Source organism: Canis aureus, chromosome 9 (assembly GCF_053574225.1).
Source record: "Canis aureus isolate CA01 chromosome 9, VMU_Caureus_v.1.0, whole genome shotgun sequence".
NCBI lineage: Eukaryota > Metazoa > Chordata > Mammalia > Carnivora > Canidae > Canis > Canis aureus.
In genome coordinates, this window is record NC_135619.1 from 4,211,304 (window position 1) to 4,238,966 (window position 27,663).

A 27,663-nucleotide genomic window follows, 5' to 3' on the forward strand; every position below is an offset into this window, starting at 1 on the left:
ACTGCCTCCTTCAGAGTACCAAAGGCCATTTTCTTTAAAGATCTAAGAGCTGGAGTTGCTCCAAACCTACCTTCTTTCATCCATCCATCCAGAAAGGCTCAGAAACCTACCTATGACTAGTCTCAAAATCCATAAATCATTACAGGACTACTGGGTCCCTGAGGAAACCCATATATGCTAAAAAGAAATGTCAACTACATCCAATGAGGTTTCAGAGAAGAAAATATGTCAAAGAGAACTTCATAACTGTGTCTTCAAGGAAGTCTGGGACTTTAAAAAATGGAGAACACCTTGTTGACAGAGTGAGCAGGATGAGTAAATACACAAAGCACAAAGATGAGAACAAGTTGTGCACACTTGGGAATTGGTAAGAGCAAGTGATGTCCCAGTCGGTTCTCCAGATTCATCCTTCTGTGAATGTCCTACTTAGGCTGCCTTTAGCTCCCAAGCCCAGGCTGAACCTCTCTGACTTCTAAGTACCTGACGAATCATTAATGGTCCCAGGAGCTAGCAATTTCTTTAATTATGATGATAAAACCTGTTTTACACCTGAGCTCTCCTACAGGCACCCTTTGCGGCCTTAGAGAATCTGCTTGTCTATAGGTTTCACGTCTCCTGGAAGAGCCTGCAGAAGAAACACTTTCCTTAGGGCACATGGGTGGCTTGGTTGGTTGAGCACCTGACTCTTAGTTTCGGCTGGGGTTGTGATCTTGGGGTCCTGGGACTGAGCCCCGCTTCAGGCTCCAGGCTCAGCCCGGAGTCTGCTGGGGATTCTCTCTCTCCCTCTACAGAGGGAGGGATTCTCTCTCTCCCTCTCTCTCTATCTCTCCTTTTCCCTCTGCCCCTCTCCAAAATAAGTGAATGGGGCACCTGGGAGGCTCAGTGGTTGAACATCTGCCTTTGTTGGCTCAGGTCCTGAACCCAGGGTCTTGGGATCAAGTCCCACATTGGGCTCTCTGCAGGGAGCCTGCTTCTCTCTCTGTCTGTGTCTCTGCCTCTCTGTGTGTCTCTTGTGAATAAAAAAGTAAAATATTTTTTAAAAATAAAAGTGAATAAATCTTTAAAAAAAAAAAAAAGAAATACTTTCTCTTACCTTTCCCTGTGACCTTGACCTTGACCAAAAGTTATTCTTCAATCTGAAATAATGTGCAGAACTGTAACCAAAACTCAGTTATCAGGGGATCCCTGGGTGGCTCAGTGGTTTGGCGCCTGCCTTCAGCCCTGGAGTCCTGAGATCAAATCACACATCAAGCTCCCTGCATGGAGACTGCTTCTCCCTCTGCTTGTGTCTCTGCCTTTGTGTGTGTGTGTGTGTGTGTGTGTGTGTCTCATGAATAAATGAATAAAATCTTTTTTAAAAACTCTCAGTTATCAGAAGGGGGCTGGGGCTCCTTCTTTTTGTTTCTGACTACAAAGGGTGAAGGAGTTTTCCTCTGGAAGCCAGCTCTAAGTGGTGGTGATTGCAGCCACACTAGGAGAAGCTGCTTCCCTGCATCTGCATCAAAATAGGAAAGTGAGAGGAGGGTGGTGGTTGTTCACCCAACAGTGCTCAAGATGATGAAGCAGGTGACATCACCCTCCTTTTCCCCAGTAACACCTTTGCTTCCCTGCCCTATTTGTCCTCATGTGGTGCTTCCTCCTGTTTGAGGGATGCTTTCCTTCCCCAGAAGATAAGAATCTGCTTCAGTCAGACTTACTGATGAATTAACTTTGATGCAAGTGAGTACCAGCCAAGAGAACTCTCATGGCAGATTATTGACCTTAACAGCACAGTGAAAGATGCTCTTTTTCCCAAAACACAAGACAGCCACTGAGTTATCTGGTTAGGAGGTTTGGGAGCCAGGGGAGGGGCTTATTGGAAGAAGGATGACTTTGACTTTTTTTTTCTTCGTAATTTTTTTCTGGCCATGAAAGTGCTCAAGATGCAAAACTGGAAAAATACAGATACAAGGAAATTAATTGCCATTAAACCCTCAGTCAAAGAGAACCACGGCTGACATTTTGACGTATGTATTCGGTCTGTTCCCTACATGTTTATATATTTCATTGTAGGATTCCTTCTGTATACAGCTTTGGTCACTGTTCTTATTTTTTCATGTAATACAAGTGTTCTCTCAGAAGTTTTCACAATTACATATCTAAAATAACCACACACATTTTTTTTAAAGATTCATTTATTTACCTGAGAAAGAGAGCACAAGCAGGGAAAGGGGCAGAGGCAGAGGGAAAAGCAGACTCCCCCCTGAGCAGGGAGCCCAATGCGGGACTGGATCCCAGGACCCTGGATCATGACCAGAGCTGAAAGCAGATGCCTGACTGACCCCAGGCGACCCTACACACAATGTATTTAAGCATTAAAACACTCAGCAGTGCTCGGTGTTTTCCTGTTATGAATAACATGGTAATAAATGATCTTAAACAAATATCTGTCCCTACATTTAAAATATTTTCTTGGGATCACTGGGTGACGCAGCGGTTTAGCGCCTGCCTTTGGCCCAGGGCGCGATCCTGGAGACCCGGGATCGAATCCCACGTACATGGAGCCTGCTTCTCCCTCTGCCTGTGTCTCTGCCTCTCTCTCTCTCTCTATCTCTCTCTCTCACTGTGTGCCTATCATAAATAAAATTTAAAAAAATTTTTTTAAAAAAAAGTTCTCTTTAAAACAAAAATAAAATATTTTCTTAGGATATGAATATACCGAAGACTCCTGAGACAGGTTAGCAAATTGCTTTCCAGAAAATGAAGCACTGAAAATGAGATATGATCTATAATACTTTGATAGGCAAAAAAATAGTATCTTGGGCAGCCTGGGTGGCTCAGCAGTTTAGCACCGCCTTCAGCCCAGGACCTGATCCTGGAGTCCCGGGATCGAGTCCCACATCAGGCTCCCTGCATGGAGGCTGCTTCTCCCTCTGCCTGGGTCTCTGCCTCTCTCTCTCTCTCTCTCTCTCTCTCTCTCTCGCTGTGTCTCTCATGAATAAATAAATAAAATCTTTTTTTTAAAGTATCTCATTGTTATACACTTTTTAGTATTTTGGTACGACTGAGCATTTACAATATGCTATTTAGCCTTTTTTTTTCTTCTATAAATTATCCAGAGGTATTCCTGACCATGTCCTACTGGAATCATAGTGTTTTGCTTGTGAAATGGTAAAAATAATCTCTTGCAATATTTACTGCAAATATCAAACCCAATTTGTCACTTCATTGGTTTATGATGAGCTTGGATGTAGTCATTCAAATGTGATGCAATCCAATTTATCAGGATTTTCCCCTGCTGGTGATTTCCATCAGAAACCAGGTAGATTTCAAAGCCTACCCCATCCAGAGACATACATAGCTCATCCTTTCATATAAGAAAATCTAAAGACTCAGAAAATTCAAAGAATAAAATAACAAGGACATTTTGATCACCCCAGATTAACACTTCTCCCAGTTAAAAAAAAAAAGTTTTATTATGGGTTATTTCAAACATTAGGTAAAGCAAGAGGAATGGTATGATTAGTCCCTTTGTATCCGTCACCTAGCTTCAGTCCTATTTCATCAATACACCCACCCAGTCATCTTTCTTCTCCAGGAATATCCTGAAGATATCTTAAACATCCATATACAGTTCAGGATATATTCCTTAGAGAAAATGAGTTTTTAATTAAGGAAAACCACAATACCATTTCATGCTTAAAGATAAGAACAAGATATCTATCCAGTGATGATTCCTTTTTTTAAAAAAGATTATTTATTTTATTCATAGACACAGAGAGAGGCAGAGACATAGGCAGAGGGAGAAACAGGCTCCATGCAGATAGCCTGATGTGGGACTCGATCCTGGGACTCCAGGATCACACCTTGGGCCAAAGGCAGGCGCTAAACCACTGAGCCACCCAGGCATCCCCCAGTCATGGTTCCTATTTCCCCACTTATCTCATCCTTAGAATCGGTTATACTTGTATAAATTAAAATCCAATAAGGTTTGTACTTAGTAATTGAGTGACAGTGTCTTTGAAGTGTTATTTTTCTTTTTTCAAGTTTTTATTAAATGCCAGTTAACATTTAGTACAATACTAATTCCAGGTATAGAATAGATCATCTCTCTCCTAGAGTCCTATCTAACAGAAGAGGAATGCTAAGAACAGAGTAGAGCCCTGGCTTGAACGTCCTTGTGCCATTTTAGGAGAGCAGCATTCTGAAGAAGAGGGTAGATGCTGTGGAAGGTGGAGGAATCTCTCAGGTGTGTGATGGTGGAGAGAAGAAAGAAAGCCATAGAAACTAATGGTCTTACAGAAAGAAAAGAGCACCACAAAATTGGGAAACACACTGACCCTGTCTCAAAAAAGTTTCCTTCTACTTCAAAACTGAACTTCACTAAAACAACAGAAGGGGATGCTTCTGAATTAAGAAACCTAGCTAGACCCTCAATTCACTAACCCCCTACTTGAGGCTTGTCCAGATAAAATGTGTTTGAAAATGGACACAAAGTGGCAGGCAACATCCTACAAAACCATTAGATGACAGAACATGAGAATCCAAACGTTGCAGCAGATGAAAATGCTCTCCCTGCCAAAAGGAACAAACAAACAAAAAGTACAAAGGAGAGAAAACTGTAACAGAGCACTCCAACTGGAATTTAAATGTTAAAACAAGAATTTGCTCATTAAAACAAAAATCACCTTGGATAATCAGTTTGAAATAACACAGAATGGAAACAGAAGGAAAAAAAAATCCAGGAGGGTGTGAAATGAGAGTTGACCAAACTCAGGAAATGGAAGAAAAAGACAAAATAATCTCAGAAATAAAGATAAATTTCAAGCTAAGAGAAAATAGCTTTGACCACAAATATAATAAGGGTCCTAGACAAGAGGAAGGAAAACTATCAAGAGAACAAAACAAACTTTTAAAAATGGTAAAGTCATTGGAGAAACAGTGTAGACAATGGGCAATGATGAGTCAGCGTCTCCTCAAAGCAAATGAAAGACACAAGTATACAGACTGAAATGTTAGCATGAAAAATGAGAACAGGCTCATCTCTGGTCACACTTGATGAAATATTAGAACAAGGATAAAGATGCTTAACAACTTCTGGGAAACGGCTCCTTCTGTTCTCCCTGCCTCAGGCCACCCCACCTGAGGCTCCCCTCCAGCCTCGCCGGCAGCTGCCTCTTGCTGGGGACTCGGGTGTCCTCAGCCACCTGCCATCCAGTTGGGGCCATCCATGGCGAGCACTGGAAGGAGACTGTAGTATTCTCCTCCCCACTGGACACAGTATGTGCTAGTGAGGACCAGGAACCCTGTGCCTCCATCGCCGGGATTCTCACTTATGCTATGGTCATTGTTATCTGTGCTACGGGGTTTCTTCCTTCCTTCCTTCCTTCCTTCCTTCCTTCCTTCCTTCCTTCCTTCCTTCCTTCCTTCCTTTTTCTTTCTTCCTTTTTCTTTCTTCCTTTCTTTCTTTTTTTTCTTTCTTTCTTCGTTCTTTCTTTCTTCTTTCTTTCTTTTTTTTCATAACTGTGTTATTCTAAAAAGTCACTTAACCTCTGTAACTCTGAGTTTCCTTATCTGAAAGATGAGGATACTAGTGCTATTTCTCTGCCCCAGTCTACAAGGGTACGAGTGTACGTGCACAGACATGTGCCCTGACCTCACTGCACACAGCTTACTCCCATCCTGCTGGGCCTCGTGTTTCCCAGCCTGACAGCACACCTGTCCCTGGGGCTGTCCTGTTCGTTGGTAGTGGCTGCTTTTCCTTCCACCCGCCAGGCCCACCACACTTGACCTAAGCGGCTGCCACCGAGACAGGCAGTCAGTCATTTCCAATCTTTTTCTATTCCCAAGAGTATCCCTGTCCGCGTGGCACGCACAACATTGGATGCGCATGGAAGTGGCCGTAAGGTACATTTCTCAGGGTGACATGGCTCGGTTGAAGGGAAGGTGCTCCAGAACTTTACAAGGCCACTCCTGCCATCAGGGCCCTGGGGAACCGCGTCTGAGCCGCAGGAGGGCCGATGTCTGCACCCTCACCCGCCCAGCGCGGTCGCGGTCACGGTCACGTTGAGGAAAAGATCGCGCTGTTGGCGCAGTTGCTCTTCTCATATTACATTCTTCCCTTTTTTCTAAACTGTCATAGGTTTCGCCTGGGTTTTTTGTTTTGTTTTGTTTTTTTTCATGGACTGTTGGGTCTTTTTTTTTTCTTACTGATTTTATAAGCATTTTTATAGGTGAAGGGAATTGATTAGCCCTTTGTGAGGTTAAATTACAAAAAAAAAAAAAAAGTCACCGTCCTTTGTCTTTTTGACTTCTTTTTCTGGTGACATGATTTTTTTTTTCCCTTGTAGTTAAATAAGTGGATTTTCTTGTTTATCTTCTGGTAATTCATGGTTTCATTTTTTTTAATGTGACTTCTTTGATCCATCTGGAAATCATTTCGGTATAATATCTGCAGTACAGATCCAACATTTTTTTTCTGGATGGCTACTCGGTTGTCACAACATCATTTACTGAATAATCCCTTTTTTCTCCACTGTTTTGAAAAGAGACTTTCAGTTAATTGCTGTGTATATTTGGGTCTGTGTCTGGGTTCTCTAGTGGACTCCTTTGTTGACCCGCTCATGTGCCAGCAGTTCGTTACTATTATTGCAGAACACGTTCCTATTTTCAGTACAGTTAGTATCCTTTCATTAATCTTCACTTTTCAGAATTTCCCTGGTAATTGTTACTCCTTTGTTCTCATGATTTCTGAAGCCTGTTTGTCCAAACAAAAAACAAAAACAAAAATGCCCCGCTGTGGTCACTTGGATCAATGGGAGGAGAATTGATATCGCGCAGATGTTAAGTTTTCCTGCCTAAAGGTGGCAATGCCTTTACATTTCTTTTAAGTCCCTTTTTTATTCTCTCTGTTGTTTTACAATTTTCTTCACATACTCCTCATGTTTCCTGCTAAGTCTATTCCTTTCTTTTTATCTTTTTCAAATCTATGCAATGAGATTGTTTCTTCACCGTTACTTTTGTTTGTTGTTTGAATATATAAAGTTCTATTTCTGTGCTTTTGGTCTTGGTGACCTTACTGAATTTTCCCACCACTTGCCCTTTTAGTTGATTCCTGGGGTCTGCAAATACTGATTTAATCTCCTTCTTTTTTTCTCTTATATATTTTTTTATTTAAATTCAATTAATCGACATATAATATATTACTGGTTTCAGAGGTAGAAGTCAGTGATTCGCCAGTTTTCTATAACACCCAGAGCCTCATCACATCACATGCCCTCCTACTGTCCACCACCCAGTTACCCATCCCCTAACCTCTTTCCCCTCCAGTGACCCGCAGTGTGTTTCTGATGATTTACCTCCTTTTTTTAAAAAAAAAAGATTTTATTTATTTATTTATGATAGACATGGAGAGAGAGAGGCAGAGACACAGGCAGAGGGAGAAGCAGGCTCCATGCTGGGAGCCTGACGTGGGACTCAATACCAGGACTCCAGGATCACGCCCTGGGCCAAAGGCAGGCATTAAACCACTGAGCCACCCAGGGATCCCCTGATCTCCTTTTGAAATGTTTGTTGTTTACCATTTATTTCTAATTTAGTCTAATTGCAATGGCCCATAAGCCCAGAACAAAGATAACTGTGATGGATTCATCTTTATCTCTTTCTTGGTTTTACCAGAAGTGCTTCTAGTGCTTCTTCATCAAGTGTGACATATCCGTTAGCCTCCCACAGCTTGCAGTTGTTTGATTCTACAGTTGCTGATCTGTTACAATCATTCAATTTGAAAGGGCTCAGTTCATTATATCCTCACCTACTGATTTTCTTATTTTTTTAGTTTTAATTTATATTCTAGTTATTTAACATCCAATGTAATATTAGTTTCAGGTGTACAAATAGTGACTCAACACTTCCATACAACACCTGGTGCTCATCACAGCAGGTGCACTCCTTAATCCCCATCACCTATTTCACCCATCGCCCCATCCACCTTCCCTCTGGTCACCATTAGTTGTTCTCTATAGTTAAGAGTCCATTTCTTGGGGCACCTGGGTGCTCAGTTGGTTGAGCATCCAACTCTTTTGGCTCACATCATGATCCTAGGGTTGTGGGGTTGGGCCCCACACCAGGCTCCTTGCTCAGGGGCAGTCTACTAGAGATTCTCTCTCTATCTCTCTCTCTCTCTCTCTGCCCCTCCCCCTGCTCTCTCATTCTCTCTCCAAAATAAATATTTTTTAAAAAAGAGTCTGTTTCTTACTTTGCCTCTTTTTTCCTTTGCTTTTTTGTTTTATTAAATTCCACATATGAGTGAAATCATATGGTATTTGCCTTTCTCTGGCTAACTTATTTCATAGCATGATACTCTAGCTCCATCTATGTCATTGCAAATGGCAAGATTTCCTTTTTTATGGCTGAGTAATATTTCGAGATATATATATTATATATATCTCACATAGTCTTTATTCATTCATCAGTTGATGGACAATTAGGCTGTTTCCATAATGTTTGCCCACTGGTTTTAAATCTAGAGTCTTAGAGGAGGGTAGGGTTTGATGGAGAGTCAGCAGCTATGGGGGATGGTGGTGGTAGTATAGACTTCTGAGAGAGATGAGTGAGATCAGGACCTGAGCCAAAACCAAGAGTCAGATGCTAAACCAACTAAGCCACCCAGATGCCCCAGACTGAATGAATTTTACAGATAGGGAGGACTCCTTGGCTCCTTGAGTTGGTATTCAGCTACAACAAGATAACTATTAGGAAATTTACTGGAAAATATATTCCTAGTAATTTCTAGACTTTCCCAATCAGTTAATCTTCAGTTCTTAAAAAGAAGAACTTAAAAGTAGGGGAAAAAAGATCATCTATAAAGAAATAATTAGAAAGACAATTCTTTTCTTTGTGATAATAAAGGCCAGGAAGCAAGGGAAAGATAGCTTCAACGTGTTAAGAAAAATAACTACCCAGAAAAACAATCTTTCAAGGATGAGAGTGAAATAGTCATTTACATATAAAAACAGAGAGCACTTACAATTGATCGTTGAACAACATGGGTTTGAACTGCTTATATGGGTTGAAAAAAAAATACAAGGCAGTATTGTGTTATTTTCTCTTCCTTATAATTTCTAAATCACATTTTCTTTTCTCTAGCTTACTAAGAATACAGTATGTAATATATAAAGCATTCAAAATGTATGCTATTCAACTGTTTATGTTTTCTGAAAGGCATCCATTCCAACAGGAGGTTATTAGTAGTTAAGTTGTGGGAGAGACAAAAGTTATACACAAACTTCCAACTGTGCAGGAGATCAGGGCACCTAATTCCTGCATTGTTCAAGGACCAACTATACTATCAAGAGCTCCACATTAAGAGAACTTCTAAAATATGCACTTCAAGAAAGGAAATGACCTTCTGAAAGGTCCTTTTGAAAAGATAATCAGAAGTACCAGAAGAGGGACACCTGGGTGGCTCAGTGGTTGAACATCTGCCTTCAGCTCAGGGCGTGATTCCAGGGTCCTGGGATCGAGTCCTGCATCAGGCTCCCCACAGGGAGCCTGCTTCTCCCTCTGCCTGTGTCTCTGCCTTTCTCTGTGTGTCTCATTTAAATAAAATCGTTAAAAAAAAAAAAGAAGTACAAGAAGGAATGATATGAAGACAAATCAGTAAAGAAAATAGCATTCTTAGGTGCAACTGAATCTGGCTGATTTCTAAATAGGAGTCAACTGAAAGGATATCGTTGGCCTTTCATAACGCTGGAAAGGCTCACAGGAGCCAAGATCATAGCCAAGTATCAAGTCATAGAAGAATTCATGAGCACATGGCTGCAGCTGCAACCCCAACCACTGTCCACCTACTGTTTATCACACAACCTCCATTGGGACTGGGTACTGGGTACTGCCTCTGAAACTAGATGTTGCTAAGATTCTCCACTGCCTCTGTTTCTCAGCAGTACAGGTTCCAGGTTCAAAACTCCATGTGAATGTACCTGACTGATCAAGCTTAGGTCATATGCATGGGACCAAGCTGAAGACTGAGATACCAATGATGTGGGATTTGGGATTCCATTTCACACCAAGACTCCTGTGTGAGGACATCCCACACCTAGGCATAGGGGGTCTAGGCAATGCAACATATTTGATAATGTCTACTACAGGCAGATACTTTAAAAATAGCATCAGATCATTATGGTAAAAAGTAAAAATTAACAGGGTAAGACCATAACTAAGGCAGATTGTTTTATTTAAGATTTTTTAAATAACTAAGATTGCAGTGAGTAGGCCCAGACATAATCCAAGCAAAAGATCTTATTGAAAAAAATCACAGCTGAAGCTCCTCTGAAAGTGAAAAACTGTAGGCAGACATCCATAGAATGGAGAAGTTCCAGAGCAAATGCTTCTGTCCTTGCCAAAGTCTTACGCCTCCAAAAAAAGCATGGGTAAATTATCAGTGGAAGAGCACAGGCATATCAGCCAAGTAACAGCTGATTATCCCATCACTCGTCACTGCTAGGCCCAGCTCTCAATGCCCCCTCCCGAAGGTCTTCAAATCAATACAGTGCCTGGGGGCTCCCAAAAAGAGCACAGGCCCCAGAATGTACCTCGGGACTGGAAGTCAATATGGAGCCAGTGACATGCTGGACAGGTTGGAGGTAGGCACCAGAAATGCAAAGCAGCAAGCTGACGGCAGGCAAGAGGGAGTCTGGAAGAATATGGTTATTAAAGGCCGAGGTTGTTTTAAAAGGTGAGCAAGCGCAGAACTACAGGTGGTGAACAGCAGCTATGGCAGTCCACAGAAGGGTGGGCAGATATAGTATAAATCTTAAGAAATTAACAGAAATTGAGAAAGTTGGAGATGGGGGCAAGCATTGTCACGTACCTAGATACCAAAAAGTAACAATGAAAAACAATTCCACGTGGTGAGACATTGACCTTTGTGTAGCGGGAGAAAGAAAGAACTATGTCTCTACTTATCATTAATTTTCAAAACTTTTTTTATAGTTATTTTACTCATTCGTTCACAAAGTATATATCAAATATGTGCAGACTGGAATGACATACTGCCATGCCTTTGCATTCATGGAATTTATAATCCATGGGAGGAGAAAAACCAAAATTAGTAAATGACTGGATAAATTGAGAAGAGATCCTGAATAGTAGTGTGCTTTGATAGAGAATAAGAATGTAAGGGATGTGTCCTTTTTGAGGGAATTCCTTTTGAGATGACATCTAAACTAAAAGATGAGAGGAGGCCTTCGTGTGAAGAGTTGTGCACGTATGGGGGTGGGAGTGGAGGGCAGAGGGCACAGCATGTGAACTCCTGATGGTTCTTTCCATCATACAACCTTACTTATCAATGTGCTGATGAGGATGGTGTCACATATACACAGGAGAAGCACAAAACTGGTCTTCTTGGCATAGGAAAGATTTCCTAGAACTCTCAGATGTATTTTCATTTGCATGAAAATGCTGAAGAACTAACAGAGTCTTCTTCTGTATCATTGGGATGACCCTGTATAACTGAATACTGTGTACAATTCTATTGCCCAAGTATGTGTTCATGATCTGTAATTTTCCTTCTAGTATCAAGGATGAACAGAAAGGACAAGTCATGGTGTTCCTTTCTCTTTTCAACCCCCAGTTTTAATTTTTGTTACATTAACCCAAAGCATTGGAGATAGTCCATCATCTGAATAACTTTTTCTGGTTCCACCTCGCCTCTCTGTCCTCTTCATATTGGAGAACTCAGGGCTCAGTCCCTTGGGACTCCTCTTTGTCTATACTTGTTCCCTCGGCAAACTTACCTGGGTTCTTACTTTTAAATTTCACATGTATGCCAATGACTCCAAAATATCCATTTTCAGCCTAGACCTCATCTCCAAACTTCTAACTGGTTTATATTCAGATGCCCACTTCAATCTCTATTCAGATAGCTCACATTTCAAATTTGACACAACAAAAATGACAGTCTTTATCCTGTCCTACAAATCTCTCTTCTCCCAGCCTCTCTGCCCACACACCCTAATCTCAGCATTTACCAGCAGCATAGGTCAAATGCTCAGGAGTCATCCTTGACTCTCCCCCTCTCCCTTCCCTCCTGTTGGCCAACTTGTCCAATGGATTATGCTTCCAAAGTTGATATTAGCTCTCTACACTCATTTCCACTTACAGAGCCATCACCCTACCCAAAGCTATCACCATCTCTCAACTAGATTTCTACATCAGTTTCTGATCTTGCTTCTCCTGTCCTAAACCATTCTTCATATATAAACAATGGTTATGTTTTAAAAACCTAATGAGCTGCTTCCCATTGTATACTTTAGATAAAATAAAAATTCCTAACCATGGCCAGTGAGGTCATTTATTATGATCTGATCCCACCCGTGTTTTGAACTTCTCCACCTGTGTTTCATTCCACTTTCATCCTTCCTTCCTTCAATCACTATGCTCTCTACACCTAAATTAGCCTTCTTTCAGTTCCTCAAACTTGTCAAATTCTTCTCCACCTCAGGGGTTTCCCATATTCTGCCTCTGCTGAGAAGGCTCTTCCCCTAGGTCTTCATAGGATTAACTTTCACAATGTTTAGAAGAAAAGATATAAGTATCTTGCCTTCTTCCTACAGGAACCACTATACTACTGGGCTTTCCTTTTAGTAAAAAGACAATGGGCCCCTGTTTGCAGAGCCTTCACATTAAGGGCATGTACAAACCCCTTGGTGCCAGGCAGCAGGATGTTGGCAGGCAAGCAGGCTGTTTACTAGAGTTGTCTGACAATGTCAGCTTCCCAGTGATGTTGCAATCACCTCTGCTGGGAAGACAAAACCATCAGTCCTATAAGAATTGTGCATGGCCCCTCTTACTGGGAGAAGGGGACCCCCAGATCGCATTATCCAGAAAACCCAGAGTGAGGACTCATGGCCATTTTCAGGCAACCCTGCTCTTGGAAATGCAACTTATTTCTTGTCTTTCTCCTCTATTACAGTGAAAGCAGGGATCCTGCTGGGAATGTCTCATTCCCAGCGGTGCTGGGCATCTAGTAAGCACTCAATAAACACTTGTTGAGTAACTTAATAGAAGGACAGGAGGAGGGAAACAAGAAACTATGTCCAAGACTACAGCCAAAACACAGTGATGCAGTAAACACAAATCAGCAACTCCAGTCTTGCAGGAATGGTTCCAAGTTATTGAGCTCTTTCTTGGATCATATTTCTGATCAAAGCAACTGTACATAGATTAAAGCGAGCCCCAGGGGAGGACTGCAGTGGAGCCCTGCCTGTTCAGGAGCATGGTGGCCACGGCAGGGTGACTCCAGCACTGCTGCGGACTTGCTGGCGGTGAGACGGTCACACTTGAGTGAATCACTATCTAGCACACGCCGTTGAAAGAAAATGGGGCCTTTGTATTGGATCCTTCCAACTGCTCAGTAGAAATTTCCCGAGTTCCTGTCCGTGGAGGAGATGATGTCAGCGCAGTGCGTTTGTCCACTGGCTCAGTAACCCCTCTACACGCAGGCACCTGCAGTGCTCTCCCGCCCCACCCCTGCCACCTGTGGGCTGCTTTCGGGCTGCCAGACACCATTTTGCCCCATAGCCTGAAGTTCCCGGGGATGCATACCTCCCCAGGGGCAACCCTTAAACCCATGGCTCTCAGCTGGGGGTAATTGTCTAGAGGCACTTTTTGGTTGCCATCTCCAGGTCAGGGAGGGGCCTGGGGGATCACTGGCAGCTGCCAGGCAGGTGTCGGGGATGCTGCGGATGGACTCCCGCAACACAGAACAAACAGCCAGCCCCAAAACGTCAGTGGCATCCAGGTGGAGAAACTCTCTCATAAACAATGACTGATTGGCAGGGAAGCGTGGATACTCCAGGTCTTTTGTGTGGGATATGGAAATTTCTGAGATACGATCTACACTCTCTCCAGAGCTCTCCTGTCAGACTGAGCTAAAATTGCTTCTCCTGGAAGTCAGCCTGCTATTGTACCGGTACTTGGTTTCCTTCTCCCTGTCCACTTCCCCACTGCCCTACTGATTTTTCCTGAGAACACTTCCTAATAAACCACTTTTTCTTAAAAATTTTATTTATTTCTGAGAGACTCAGAGAGAGGCAGAGACACAGGCAGAGGGAGAAGCCAGCTCCCTGCAGGGATGCCGATGAGGGACTCGATCCCAGGACCTCGGGATCACAACCTGAGCCAAAGGCAGATGCTCAATCACTGAGCCCCCCAGGAACCCCTCTAATAAGCCACTTTTATTCAAATCCACATCTCAAAAAAAAAAAAAAAACAAAAAAAACAAAAAACAAAAACAAATCCACATCTCAGGGTGCTTCTTGAAAGGAAAAGACAAAAACAAGATGTACAAGTGGATACTTCAGGATAACTACAGATTTTGTGGACATGGTATGGAACAGGCTACTAAGCAGTGGCTATGCCCTAACAGAACCCGTGTAGTTGGACAAGCCCCTCAGGGGGCGTCAAGGTATCCTAAACCCAAACCAAGAAAGCATGCTATGATACAAAAAGAAACTAAAACATTAGGAAACCCAAGGCATCTCTGAGACTCAGGAGTCATGAGATCTTAAGTAAATCACAGTCATATGGGAAATGAAAAAATAGAAACCAGATATTAGCTAAGACCTTTTTCTCTGATATTCTATTTTGCCTCAGAACAGTGGCTCATAACCAGGGGCAGTTATGCCCCCTCGGGAATATCTGGTCATGTTTGGAGACATTCTTGGTTGTCATAACTGGGGCAGGAGTACATATAGTGAATAGAGGCCAGAGATGCTGCTCAACATCCTACCTTGTACAGAGCAGTACCGTGCCAAGTCTCACTAGCACTCCATAAAGAATTCTCCAGCCCAAAATGTCAGCAGTGCTGAGGTTGAGAAACTGTCTTAACAGAGACAAATTAGGTATTAACTTAAGAAATTCCTGGTGGTTACAACTATTAAATGAGGAGATACGTGGCTGAAGGGAACTATATAGAATGGTCTCTAAATACAGCTCTAAAAACAGCATAGATGAGAGACATTTTTCCGCACAGCAGGGCCTGAATCCCAGCAGGTTGCACATGATTCTGAGGAATTAACTCTCAGCCATGTATGGGGATTTAAACATTCTGTGGGTACCAATCCCTCTCCCCTGCAATCACCAAAGAAACCTCTCTCACATGTCCATTCACCTGTGGGTATAGCTTTGGGGGTCACGCTTCCTCCTCGAAACATGTCCCGTGAACGAAAAAGAGTTTCCCCAAATCATATCTATGTAAGTGCTAGAGGAAGCTAATTATTTTATGGCTGACTTATCAGAGTTAATTTTAAAAAGCTTGATATACAGTGTATTTGCTTATGGGTCCAGTTTATTAATGTGACAGGCAGTAAGATGACGTCATAGTTAACTTTGACTTCACATTCCTGGTGGCCCAAACCTCTCACACCCTTCTTAAACAAATAGTTGGCAGTAAAATCCAATGTATTGTGTAACTAGCCAGTGCCACACAGTACTTAGAAAACTACCCTCCCAACAGGAAATTCTAGGAATGAAAAGGTTTCTCAGTTTCATTATCACATAGGCGTCCTGTTCCAGTAACCACAATAGGAAGGCTAGAATGAAAACATTCATTCCCAGGTTGTTGGTTTCTTAAAAAGTGATTTAAGGATAAACACAGGTTTTGAAGGAGGTCTGATATCATAAATTCTCTTTCATCTTTGATAATGATGTATTGAAATGTGCATCCAAAAATCTTCTAAGGCGCTTAACATTTTGTTTGTTGCTGTTGTTGTTAAAGACTAGTGGACTAACCATGAGAGACACTTAACTCTGGGAAACAAGGGCTGCTGGAGGTATGGAGAGGGATGGGGCTATTGGGATGATGGGCATTAAGGAGGGTGTGTGATGGGATGAGCACTGGGTGTAATACTATATGTTGGCAAATTGAATTTAAGTTAAAAAAATAAAAGAAAAAAAAAAGACTAGTGGCTGTCAACTGAAAAGTAGGCTATAGTTGAGCTGGAGCCCAAAGTTTTCATTTGACCCCAGGGATGGTGGCCTGTACCATCTTCAGGAACTGGGCAAGGAGAGGCATGTTCTCCTCTCTCTGGGGTCTGTGACAGACCCCCTCATCAGGAGAAGGGCCTGGATACTAACTACTACAACTCACACCACAAAGCACTTCAATGACCTGTTGTCAGTTGCCAAACCAATACGCGTTTAACAGAAATACAGTTCTTTTTTTTATAAATTTATTTTTTATTGGTGTTCAATTTGCCAACATATAGAATAACACCCAGTGCTCATCCCATCAAGTGCCCTCCTCAGTGCCCGTCACACAGTCACCCCCACCCCCACCCTTTCTACCACTCTTAGTTCGTTTCCCAGAGTTAGGAGTCTCTCATGTTCTGTCTCCCTTTCTGATATTTCCCACTCATTTTTTCTCCTTTCCCCTTTATTCCCTTTCACTACTTTTTATATTCCCCAAATGAATGACAGTTCTGATATTTAGTCTCAAAGTATTTGCTGTCAATAATACAATGGCCCATGGTTCAGCCAGAAGAAAAGCAAATATTTTAAGCTGTGGTTCATACTGCTTAAAGTAACTAAATGCAAAATTTTAAAAACTAAATGGCAGGGACGCCTGAGTGGCACAGCAGTGGAGCGTCTGCCTTCAGCTGAGGGTGTGATCCTGGGGTCCCGGGATCAAGTCCCACATCGGGCTTCCTGCCTGGAACCTGCTTCTCCCTCTGCCTGTGTCTCTGCCTCTCTCTCTCTCTCTCTCTCTCTCTCTCTGTGTCTCATGAATAAATAACTAAAATCTTTTTAAAAAAAAACTAAATGGCAATTTTTTTTTACCCATGTTTTGCCTTTCATGTCATGGAGACACTGAATATAATCAAGGAAAATGGAATTAATGTTTATTTAAATTCAATTCCAGACTCTCTAGTATGTATGTTTAAGTAAAATGTACTTATTCTTGAAGGTGTGGGGTGAGTGAGGATATTGATCCAAATGAAGTTTGTTTTACCGACACTTGTGGTATTTAAGAAATAATAATAAAGTTAAAAACAAGATTTCCTTTATTTCTTCACAGTTTGGTGTGTCAAACCTTATTTGAGGTGGAAACAACAAAAAATCAAGGCAATGCACACCCTCAAAATAAAATACATCTGCAGTCCAGTCATATCCAAATTACCTCATTTCGTTATTCAAAAAGAAGAGACAGTGAAGGGAAGTAATGTAATTCAACTAGGTAGGTCTCTATTTAATTAAATAATTGTTAAGTAAAGATATTTAAAGCATTCTCACTAAAGGAACAGTTCCTAGTAGCAGACAGTAGAGCAAATATAATTTTATCAATAACTAAGGCAGAGCCATGACAAAATGATTGAATTTTGAATTGTACAAAGATATAGGCCTGAATAATATTTGATATCTCAATATTTCCTTTTCTACAACTGAAATGGACAGTGACTTCTGCAACAAAACTGTTATACATTCTAAAATTATTTTAACCAAAATATGCCATTGACTACAGTACCTGGAGATATATAACACGTGCTTGATGTCTGTTGAATCAGGACACTAGACATCAGGACACATGAATCCCTCTTCCAGCTTGGGCACTAATTAGCTAATAAATCTATCCAACATTAACTTGGGCCCCATTTTAAAAAAATGCATTTATGTATTTGAGAGAAAGAGAGAAAGAGCACAAGCAGGGGAAAGCGGCAAAGGGAGAAGCAGACCCCCCACACTGAGTGGGGAGCCCGGCATGGGGCTCCATCCCAGGACCCCAAGATCAAGTTAGATGCTTAAACGACTGAGCCATCCAGGTGCCCTGGACTCCACTTTTTTGTTATAAAATGTTCATTTTGCCCCTAGGTTTCCATGGTTCTAAAATCAATCAGATGAGCTAAATAATATTTTAAAATAGGAATTATAGGGGTGCCTGCATGGCTCAGTTGATTAAGCATCTGACTTCAGACATATATATATATATATAAATATATATATATATGATATATAGATATCCATATCCTATTGATTCTGTTTCTCCAGAGAATCCTGACTAAGACAGAAGGTTTCCTAGAGAAAGTGATTCTAAGCTGAGACTCTCAATACATAGAAATTAGGTAGGCAAAGTGGAGAAGAAAGAGGAAGGCAGTGGAAAGCGCCATGAGTGTAGCCCCAAGGGGCAAGACAGTATATGAGCCACCCATGTATAAACAGCAAGACCTGAGCTAATGACACCAGGTACTGAGATGTTATCAGAGTCTGACTTTTAATGTGTCTCCTGAGAAAATGAGAGCTAAGCATTCCCAAAGGATATGGATTTACATATTATCAAATTACCTCTCTTTTTCTCAGGACAGACTATTTCAAGAGGCTTCTGGCATGTACTTATCTCTCTTGGTTAATATTAACTATTGTTATTTATTTATTTATTTTACTGTTATTTAACTTGAGTCAGACTCAGTTTGAAAGATATCCAACCATTAATGACCATTCTGTTCCACGAAAATGAGCTGAGCCTTCCCACCCACTGTCATAGACATGTATATGAGGCAGTATATACATACATGCTGAATAAACCAAAAATCAAAAATTTTAAATGACTGGCAAGTAGATTTAATCATAAAACAGAAAAAAATACAGAGATACAGTCCTCTCTGGATCCCACCTATAATAGATACTTACTTGTTATATACTGGTTGACTTGAAAGCCACCTCTAGACAGGATTGATTTTAAGTCACTTTTCTTTAGAAGATAAACTATTTCTCGTGTACTTATAACTTACAATTTTCTTTGGTTGTAGACATTAACCTCATCAAATGGACACAATTACACTTAAAACCAATTAGCAGTGGTGATGTGATGTTTTACTCTTGTTTTCTCTCCGTTTGTGGAAGCTAGAATTTTGTATGTATTTGTTTCCTAATTAGTACTCCACCTCCATGACAAAATTACTTGGAATCTTAGCAGTCTTTTCCATAAATGTAGACTTCTAGCTGTTTGTCATAAGTACCCTAGAGTAACCCTCCAAAAAATTACTAATGGTTCCTGTGACTGTGGCCATATCCTAGAGACAGCAAGCATAAAGGCTAATCTTAGATTAAGTACATTCCTCAGTAGCTTTAGCTCTAAGAACAGGTAACTTCCCTAGCAAACACTGCAGTAACGCACCAAATAATGACCACCCTGCCATGTTGGTTAGTGACGCAGATGATAAATTGCTCTCAGGTAACTTTCAGGACACCACCCCACAAAATGGGGAAAGCAGTACTGCATGAGGGACCTCTTCCCCTCAAATTTATGGACATATAAACTAATTTATATTTTTAACATAAAACTTGTAATTTTATATTATGAACTAACATTTTCGTAATAAGGCGACTCCTGAGACTTGCAGAAAACATTGTGGCAGGACAGGGATCTCAGTCAATCCTGAACCCATAATAGCAATATGAGACCGTATTTCTTTCAAAACAGCTATATCCCATACCTGGAATGAAAAAGCTGTTTCTCACCAATTTTCTTCCTAAGGCAGGAGAATAGAGCACTGTCACTTCCAGATAAGTAAACCAAGATGGTAAATGGTATCAAAAGTACACTTTGAACTCTTCTAAATGACCCTGCAAATAAAAATGGAAATCTTGCTACAAAGTGAAGCAGCATACAAAAATGAGACCTGTGTTTTATAATAATGATTTCCCTAGTATCTGTGGAAAGCAGATTGTTATTTGAGCTGTTTGCAGTAAGCTCCAGTCAGCCAAATCTCAAAATGCCATATTCTCAGGATACAGATTCCCCGGAGAATGATGATGATGATGATGATGATGATGATGATGATGATGATGACGACTGGAGATGCTCTCTGACAAGCCAGAGAGGCATTCTGTATCAATAAATTTCTCTTACCCTCCTTGTGCTATGAAGCCTCTCAAACAAGCATAATATAAACCCCATGTAGTTTCTTTACCCTGTGGATGACAGTGACACATTTCCTTAATATCTCATATAGTCCTTACATCTACCTCCAATAATGCAGTAATAAATGAATTTTTAAAGTCCCTCCAAAATGAAGAAAAGTGTTTTTAAAAGGAGGGAATAATGAACTGTGTTAAATACTTCAAATGCTACTGATAGAACAGGAATTACACACCTGGAGACTTAAGACATGCATTTATGTATTACCAAGAAGTGAGGGGACTTCTTCAAACTGCACTTCAGAGGACCTGGGTGTCTGGGGGACTTTGTAAGGTGGGATTATAACTTAGTAGCAACCTGAAACCTCATCAATTAAGCGACGACTTGCCTAGCCAAAGACTCTGAATAGGTGACAATGATCAGAATGGCATACAGCTAATGGGAAAGCCAAAGAGACAGAGCAACCTGTGTGAGTCCTATATTCTCCAGGAGAAAGCACTAAGCAAGAGCATCAGATGGCATGGATCTGCGGCAATCTCCTTTTAGGGGCATAGTGCTAAACAGGCCAACAGAGAGCCCAGGGCACAGCTCTGTCCAAAGTCCACTTCCCTTTGCTATGATTTCATGTTCTCTGCACCACCACCTGGCTCCCAAAATTCAATTCTCTAGGTGCCTTGAAACAAAACATGTTGACTGTGAAGGCAGATATAAATACTTCTGTTAGTGGAAGGGACTATCTTTCCTTTATAAACTAGTCACCTGGTATTGTAGTTTGTATATCGTCTTTGGAAAGTTTTGGTAGCTGAGCCAGTTGTCCATATTCATTAGTGTTCTGACAGAAGGAAAATTCAAGGTTTGCAAAACTGGGGGCCCAGACGCTGCCTCTAGAGACTTCACTGGAGCTGTGCTGAGAAGTGCTGGTCTCCACATTACTCCCACCTCCCTTCTCCAGCAACAACGGAGTTTATCTTACTGTCTTACAGCAAGTAACAGCGATTACACAAGGTCTTGAAGAAATTTTTTCTACTTTAAAAGGGATAATTTGAATAATTAAATCAATTTTTCCCAAATGTGGCCCAAAGACCAAAAGATTAACCTTCCAACATCTTGATTTTTAAAATAAAGTGTATGTATGTTATTTATTTTCCTCATTCCTAGGACCTAAAAGTAATATTAATAACATTATCAGTCATGTTTATTATTATTAATATTTACTAATATCATAATAATATTAATGAGGAAAAGGGCTTTGACAGATGTCCATTAACTGGTGAATGGATAAGGATGTGTGCGGCATGTGTGTGTGTGTGTGTGTGTGTGTTTGTGTGTGTGATGGAATATTAGTTAGACATCAAAAAGAATGAAATCTTGCTATTTGCAATGATGTGGTTAGAACTAGAGGGTATTATGCTAAGTGAAATAAGTCAGTCAGAAGAAGACAAATACCATATGATTTTATTTATAGGTGGGAAAAGAGGAGGAAATAAGCCATAAGAGATTCTTAAAGACAGAGAACAAACTAAAGGTTGATGGAGGCAGGTGAGTGGGGGATGGGCAAGGTGGGGTATGGGTATTAAGGAGGGCATTTGCTGAAATGAGCACTTATATGTAACCGATTAATCACTAAATTCTACTCCTGAAATCAATATTATATTATATGTTAACTACCTACAATTTGAATAAAGATTTGGAAGAAAAAAAGGAACAAGGGCTTTGAAAAATTCAAAAAGTTGAGTTACATTTTAATATCTGAACTGACTAAAGATAAAACTACATAACCTGGGATATTGCAATGTTTCTTAGATATGACACAAAAGGCCCAGGCAACAAAAGGAAAAACAGACAAATAGGGCTTCATAACAATTTTACAACTTTGTGCATCAAAAGGTAGTACCACCAGAGTAAAAGGCAGGCCACAACATGAAAGAACATATTTGCAAACCATATACCTGGTACAGGATTAATAACCAGAACATATAGAAAACTCCTAAAACTGAATAACAAATTTTAAAAATCCCAAATTGAAAATGAATAGGCATTTCTCCAAAAAAAGACACAAAAATAGCCAATAAGCACATGAAAAGACACTCAACACCACTCATTATCAGGGAAAAGCAAATCAAAGCTACTATGATAATAAACAAAACACAACAAAACAGATAATAACACATGTTGGTAAGGATATAGAGAAACTGGAAACTTTGTTGTTCTCCTCATGTTGATGGGAATATAAAATGGTAGAGTGGCTATGGGAGATAGGATGGTAGTCCCTCAAAAAATTAAAGATAGAATTATCAGTTGGGTGAGCATCCAACTCTTTATCTTTCCTCTCCTTCCACTGCTCCCCCAGCTCATAGCTTATGCTTTCTTTCTATTTCAAATAAATAAATAAAATCTTTTCTTTTCTTTTTTTCTTTTCTTTTTTTTTTTAGATTTTAGAGACAGAGGAAGAGAGAGCACAAGCGGGGAGGAGGATAGGATGGAGAGGGAGAAGCAGACTCCCTGCTGAGCAGGAAGCCCTATGAGGGACTCGATCCCAGAACCCCGGGATCACGACCTGAATGCAGATGCTTCACCGACGGAGTCACTCAGGAACCCTATTTAAATAAAATATTTAAGAAAAAATGGAATAATCATAGAATCCAGCAATTCCATTTGTGAGCATGAAAGAATTAAAAGTAGAATCTCATAGAAATATTTATGCACCCATGTTAGTATCAGCACTGCTCACAACAGCTAAAATACAGAAGCAACCCAAGTGTCCACTGTGGGATGAACAAATAAGCAACTGTGGTATATACATGCTATGGAATATTATTTAGCCATAAAAGGAAGGAAATGTTGACACATGCTACAACACAAGGAACCCCGAGGACATTCTGCTAAGTAAAATCATACAGTCACAAGAGGATAAATACTGTCTTTTTTTTTTCTGATTTATTTTTTATTGGTGTTCAATTTGCTAACATACAGAATAACCCCCAGTGCCCGTCACCCATTCACTCCCACCCCCCGCCCTCCTCCCCTTCCACCACCCCTAGTTCGTTTCCCAGAGTTAGCAGTCTTTACGTTCTGTCTCCCTTTCTGATATTTCCCACACATTTCTTCTCCCTTCCCTTATATTCCCTTTCACTATTATTTATATTCCCCAAATGAATGAGAACATATAATGTTTGTCCTTCTCCGACTGACTTACTTCACTCAGCATAATACCCTCCAGTTCCATCCACGTTGAAGCAAATGGTGGGTATTTGTCATTTCTAATAGCTGAGTAATATTCCATTGTATACATAAACCACATCTTCTTTATCCATTCATCTTTCATTGGACACCGAGGCTCCTTCCACAGTTTGGCTATCGTGGCCATGGCTGCTATAAACATCGGGGTGCAGGTGTCCCGGCGTTTCATTGCATTTGTATCTTTGGGGTAAATCCCCAACAGTGCAATTGCTGGGTCGTAGGGCAGGTATATTTTTAACTGTTTGAGGAACCTCCACACAGTTTTCCAGAGTGGCTGCACCAGTTCACATTCCCACCAACTGTGTAAGAGGGTTCCCTTTTCTCCGCATCCTCTCCAACATTTGTTGTTTCCTGCCTTGTTAATTTGCCCCATTCTCACCGGTGTGAGGTGGTATCTCATTGTGGTTTTGATTTGTGGATAAATACTGTCTGATTCCACTTACGGGACAAAATAGTCAAAATCATAGAGACAGAAAGTAGAATGGGGGTTTCCAGCGGCTGGGAGAGGGTAGAGAAACAGGGAGCTCTTGAATGGGTTTGAGTTTTACAAGACAGGAAGAGTTATGGGGCTGGATGGTGGTGATGGCTGCGGAACATTATGAATATATCTCATACTAATGAACTATACGCTTGCAAACGGTTAAACAGGGGGGCACCTGAGCGGCTTCGTCGGTAGGTGTCTGCCTTTGGCTCAGGTCATGACCTCAGGGTCCTTTATGTTATGTCTATTTAACACAATAATAAAAAAACAAAACACCAAAAACTAAAAAAAAAAAAAAATCAGAAAGCTTCATAACCCAAGTATGTTTATGTATTTCACTGTGGTCTACTTATGTCAATAACTCAATAAATCACCCAGAGGGCTTCTTTCAAGACTCACAAGCTGGTGCAAATTATTGCCACTAAGGGAAGCGAGTCACACCCTCAGACACACGGGAAAAGAAAAAGGTCAAAATCAATTAATCAATTATCTTATTTCGTAAGCCCAGGTAAGATCATTTGGGAGGAAAAATTGTTTTCACACCTTCAGCTTTCAAGAAAGAACCAAGAATAGGAACTCCTAGTGCACGTGTTATTTACCATCCACATGGCAGAAACAAAATGTGGGACACATGAGCAACTCCTGTCTGCCATAGTCTCTGAGCCAAATACACAGTGGCATCATTCCAAACATTTTCCCATTTTGTTGTTTCTGCAACTTACTTTCTTCTGGGCTAGGAAAGGGAAAACTTTTCCCTTTGTTATTTTTCAGGCTTAGTTTTTTTCTGGACTAGGAAAAGAAACAAACTTGACTGTAGATCAAATCTGTCATAATATTTCCCTCATCCTCCCAATCCTGTTGGAATCATCTGTTCCTCTTCCTTTCAAGAAAACAGATGTCATTTTTCTGATTCTACGAGATAAAGGACATGTGTGCAGGGTGCATGGTGGACAGACACACACACACTCCTCCATAAGCCAAATCCTACTGCCTAATGTGGTTTTCTGGGCCCCTGATGTTACCATTTCCCTACAAAAGTCCACTCTCTTTAGCCCACCCTTCCTTCTACCTATAGCCCACAGGCTACAAAATAAAAAAAGTATATTGAAGAAAGAAAGAAATGAAATGCTTTTAGAAAAGACAAGTATTTTTTCAGTGTCCCAGAGAAGAAACTATACTCAGTTAATAACATACTTCTATCATTTTAAGAAAATAATTTCGATACCTTTTGCCTTTCCTTCCTTTAGCTTCCAGCCTTAAAAGCCAGAAAAGGATCAGGTGTTTGGGTGACTCAGTTGGTTGAGTGTCCAACTCTTGATTTCGTTCAGGTCGGTTCAGGGTTGTGGGATCTAGCCCCACGTTGGACTTCCCACTCAGTGGAAGTCTGCTTCTCCCCCTCTGCTCCTCCCCTGGCTCACTCGTGCTGTCTTGCTCTCTAAGTAAAGTAAATAAATCTTTTTTTTTTTTAAAGGCAGCAAAGGATTGACATGTGACTACATTGAAGTGTATAAATATGAACACACACACACAGGGAAAGTAAATGCAGAAAATCAAACATATTTTTTTGCCCCTTCCAGATACTCTAAAAATAATTTCCTACAATACAAAGATGTCCATTGTCTTTTTTTGTCTAAACTCAATAAAAACAAAATCATATTTCATCTCTACTGCCTTTTAAAGTCAGGAAAACCCAAACACGCAAGCAGCACAGCCAAAGATCTTTTTGCAAGTGGGTTGTTCTTAAAATCATCACAATACTCGCCTAGGTGGTTCTTTTCAAATGGTCACTTGACATCTCTGTGTGTCCTGTTTTAGCTCTGAGTAACTTAAGGAGAATAGTATCTGTTAAGAATAGATATCTTTTATTAAATTATAGCTATCTTTTCTTAAAAGATCAAATTATCTTTTAATAAAAACCCTAAATAGTAACTCATCAATATGTGAGCATGAGTATTTGAAATAAACTAACCCAGAAGGAAATTAAATGATGACAATCAGTGTATGAGGCAATTACACTGAAGGAAAAGGCCAGGAACAGATTTTTCTGATCTTGTATTTGCTCATTCACTGCACAAAATTAATCAAATTTTATTTGGAAATATTCTCTATATTCTGACATGTTCACTAAAATATAAGCTCTAGAGGGTGGGGGCTTGTGTATTAGGTGTGTTCCTAGCACCTGAGATGAGTGGTACAGTGTTGTGAGCTACCCAGTATTTACTTGTTGAATAAATATCCCTATGCTTTAGGCAGACGGGCATTTCCTTCTGTAAATGCCCGTCTACCTAAGTTAGAAACCTCTTCAGGTCTTTTCCAAATGTAAAAGTCAATGGTTTTACTACCTTAGGCCAAACTAATTTTCAGACTTTCTATGAAAAAGAGAAAATTGAACATGAGTTTTGGTAAACAGTAGGTGGGGGATGGGACGGGAACCATCTAGAGTTCTGTATACATTCCTCTGAAGGAAATCTGAATTATAACATAGTGTCTTATGTAAAAAGGAAGAGTGTACAGTATGAGGAAGCATCTAGGCATCTCGTACAAGTCCATCCTTACCATCCCACCTCCATCCCTAACTGCTCTCCACAAGCTTCCCTTCCTCCGTGAGGCCTCTCTTCCTTCTGGATGCCAATCTGTTCTCCTCCAGGACTCCTTTTCCGTTACGAATAAGAACACTTAACTCCACAATCCTCCCCACCTTACTCATCTCCAGACTCATTATCTGTTGAGAACGTGTCCTTAACACTGAGACATATACGGAGGCAGGCTTGCTTCTCTTACAGCCTCTTCCCTGAATCTTGTCCTTAAATTCTATTGAAGAAGGCCTCCGAATCTCTTATTCTATCCTTCCAGGATTAGACATGTCAATGATCCAATCTCCTACTCGTCTTCTTTTATACAGAAGTCATACGAATCCTGTTTGGGCTGGTAAATAAATAGGTTATTGGCATCATACAGGAAATTTTCAATCTAAGTACCCTTCTTATTTTATACAGGAATCAAACAACTACAGAAAAATAAATGTTTTAAATAAATTGATATAATTGTTGTGCTTAGCAATGATACATGTTAAGCTGTTATCAAGCAATAATTAGGCAAAATCCTATTAACATTTCAGCAATCTACAAAATTTCAAATTAAATGCTATTGAATAGAATCATATGCTATAAACGCTACTGGGAATTTCAGAATTTTTTTTTCTAGGGCAGAACTCATAGTGTGAGGCTATCGTATTTCTCTTTTCTATAATTAAGAACTTTAAAAGTAAATTTACTAATAAGGTAAATAATCCAGCATTATCTCTCTCAATAAGATGATATTAGCCTTTAAGTCCCACCATAATGTGCAATAAGATATAATTCAATGCGTTCATTCTTTTTTTTTTCCTGTTTATTCACTGCTGTATCCAAACACTCAGAACACTGCCTATCAGTTAAGTGAGTGACTAAACAGATATGTACTTCCTATGTTCCAGGTACTATGCTAACCTCAGGAATGCAGCCACAAACATGACCCCGTTCTCATGGAAACTGCACTACAGAAGACACACTGAAATGAACAAAAATTATGTAATTATTCAATCACAATTACAATAAAAGCAATAAAGGGAAGCTACATATGAAAATAGAATCTTTTTATTTATTTATTTTTTGTACTGGAGTTCAATTTGCCAACATATAGCATATCACCCAGTGCTCATCCCATCAATGCCCCCCTCAGTGCCCATCACCCAGTCACCCCATCCCCCCACCCACCTCCCTTTCCACTACCCTTTGTTCATTTCCCAGAATTAGGAGTCTCTCATGTTCTGTCATCCTCACTGATACTGAAAATAGAATCTAACACTGCCTGAGGGGTCAAAAAAAAAAAAAGAGTTCAGAGGAACAGACACTTAAGCTAGCACCTAAACGGAGTTTAGCAAAGGGAAGCACGAAGAGGAAAACTCTTGCATGTGGATGAAATGATTTGTGTGAAACCCTGAAGAAGGGAGGGGCTATTGCCTCCCAAGAATTGAAAACAGATCAGTGGGAAAGATGAAGCTGGAATG

General features: G+C 40.5%; 1 long non-coding RNA gene across 2 annotated transcripts; it reads left to right on the forward strand.

Annotated features, from left to right (window-relative positions):
* Positions 1-18: 18 nt before the first annotated feature.
* LOC144320238 (uncharacterized) lies at positions 19-27,227 on the forward strand. 2 transcript variants are annotated; one of them, XR_013385800.1, is made up of 5 exons: positions 19-367; positions 1,915-2,006; positions 17,057-17,215; positions 21,360-21,433; positions 27,091-27,227. It is a non-coding gene; the product is annotated as an uncharacterized LOC144320238 (long non-coding RNA). The 2 variants fall into 2 exon arrangements; XR_013385801.1 differs by lacking the exon at positions 27,091-27,227 and adding an exon at positions 22,327-22,484.
* The last annotated feature ends 436 nt before the right edge of the window (positions 27,228-27,663 follow it).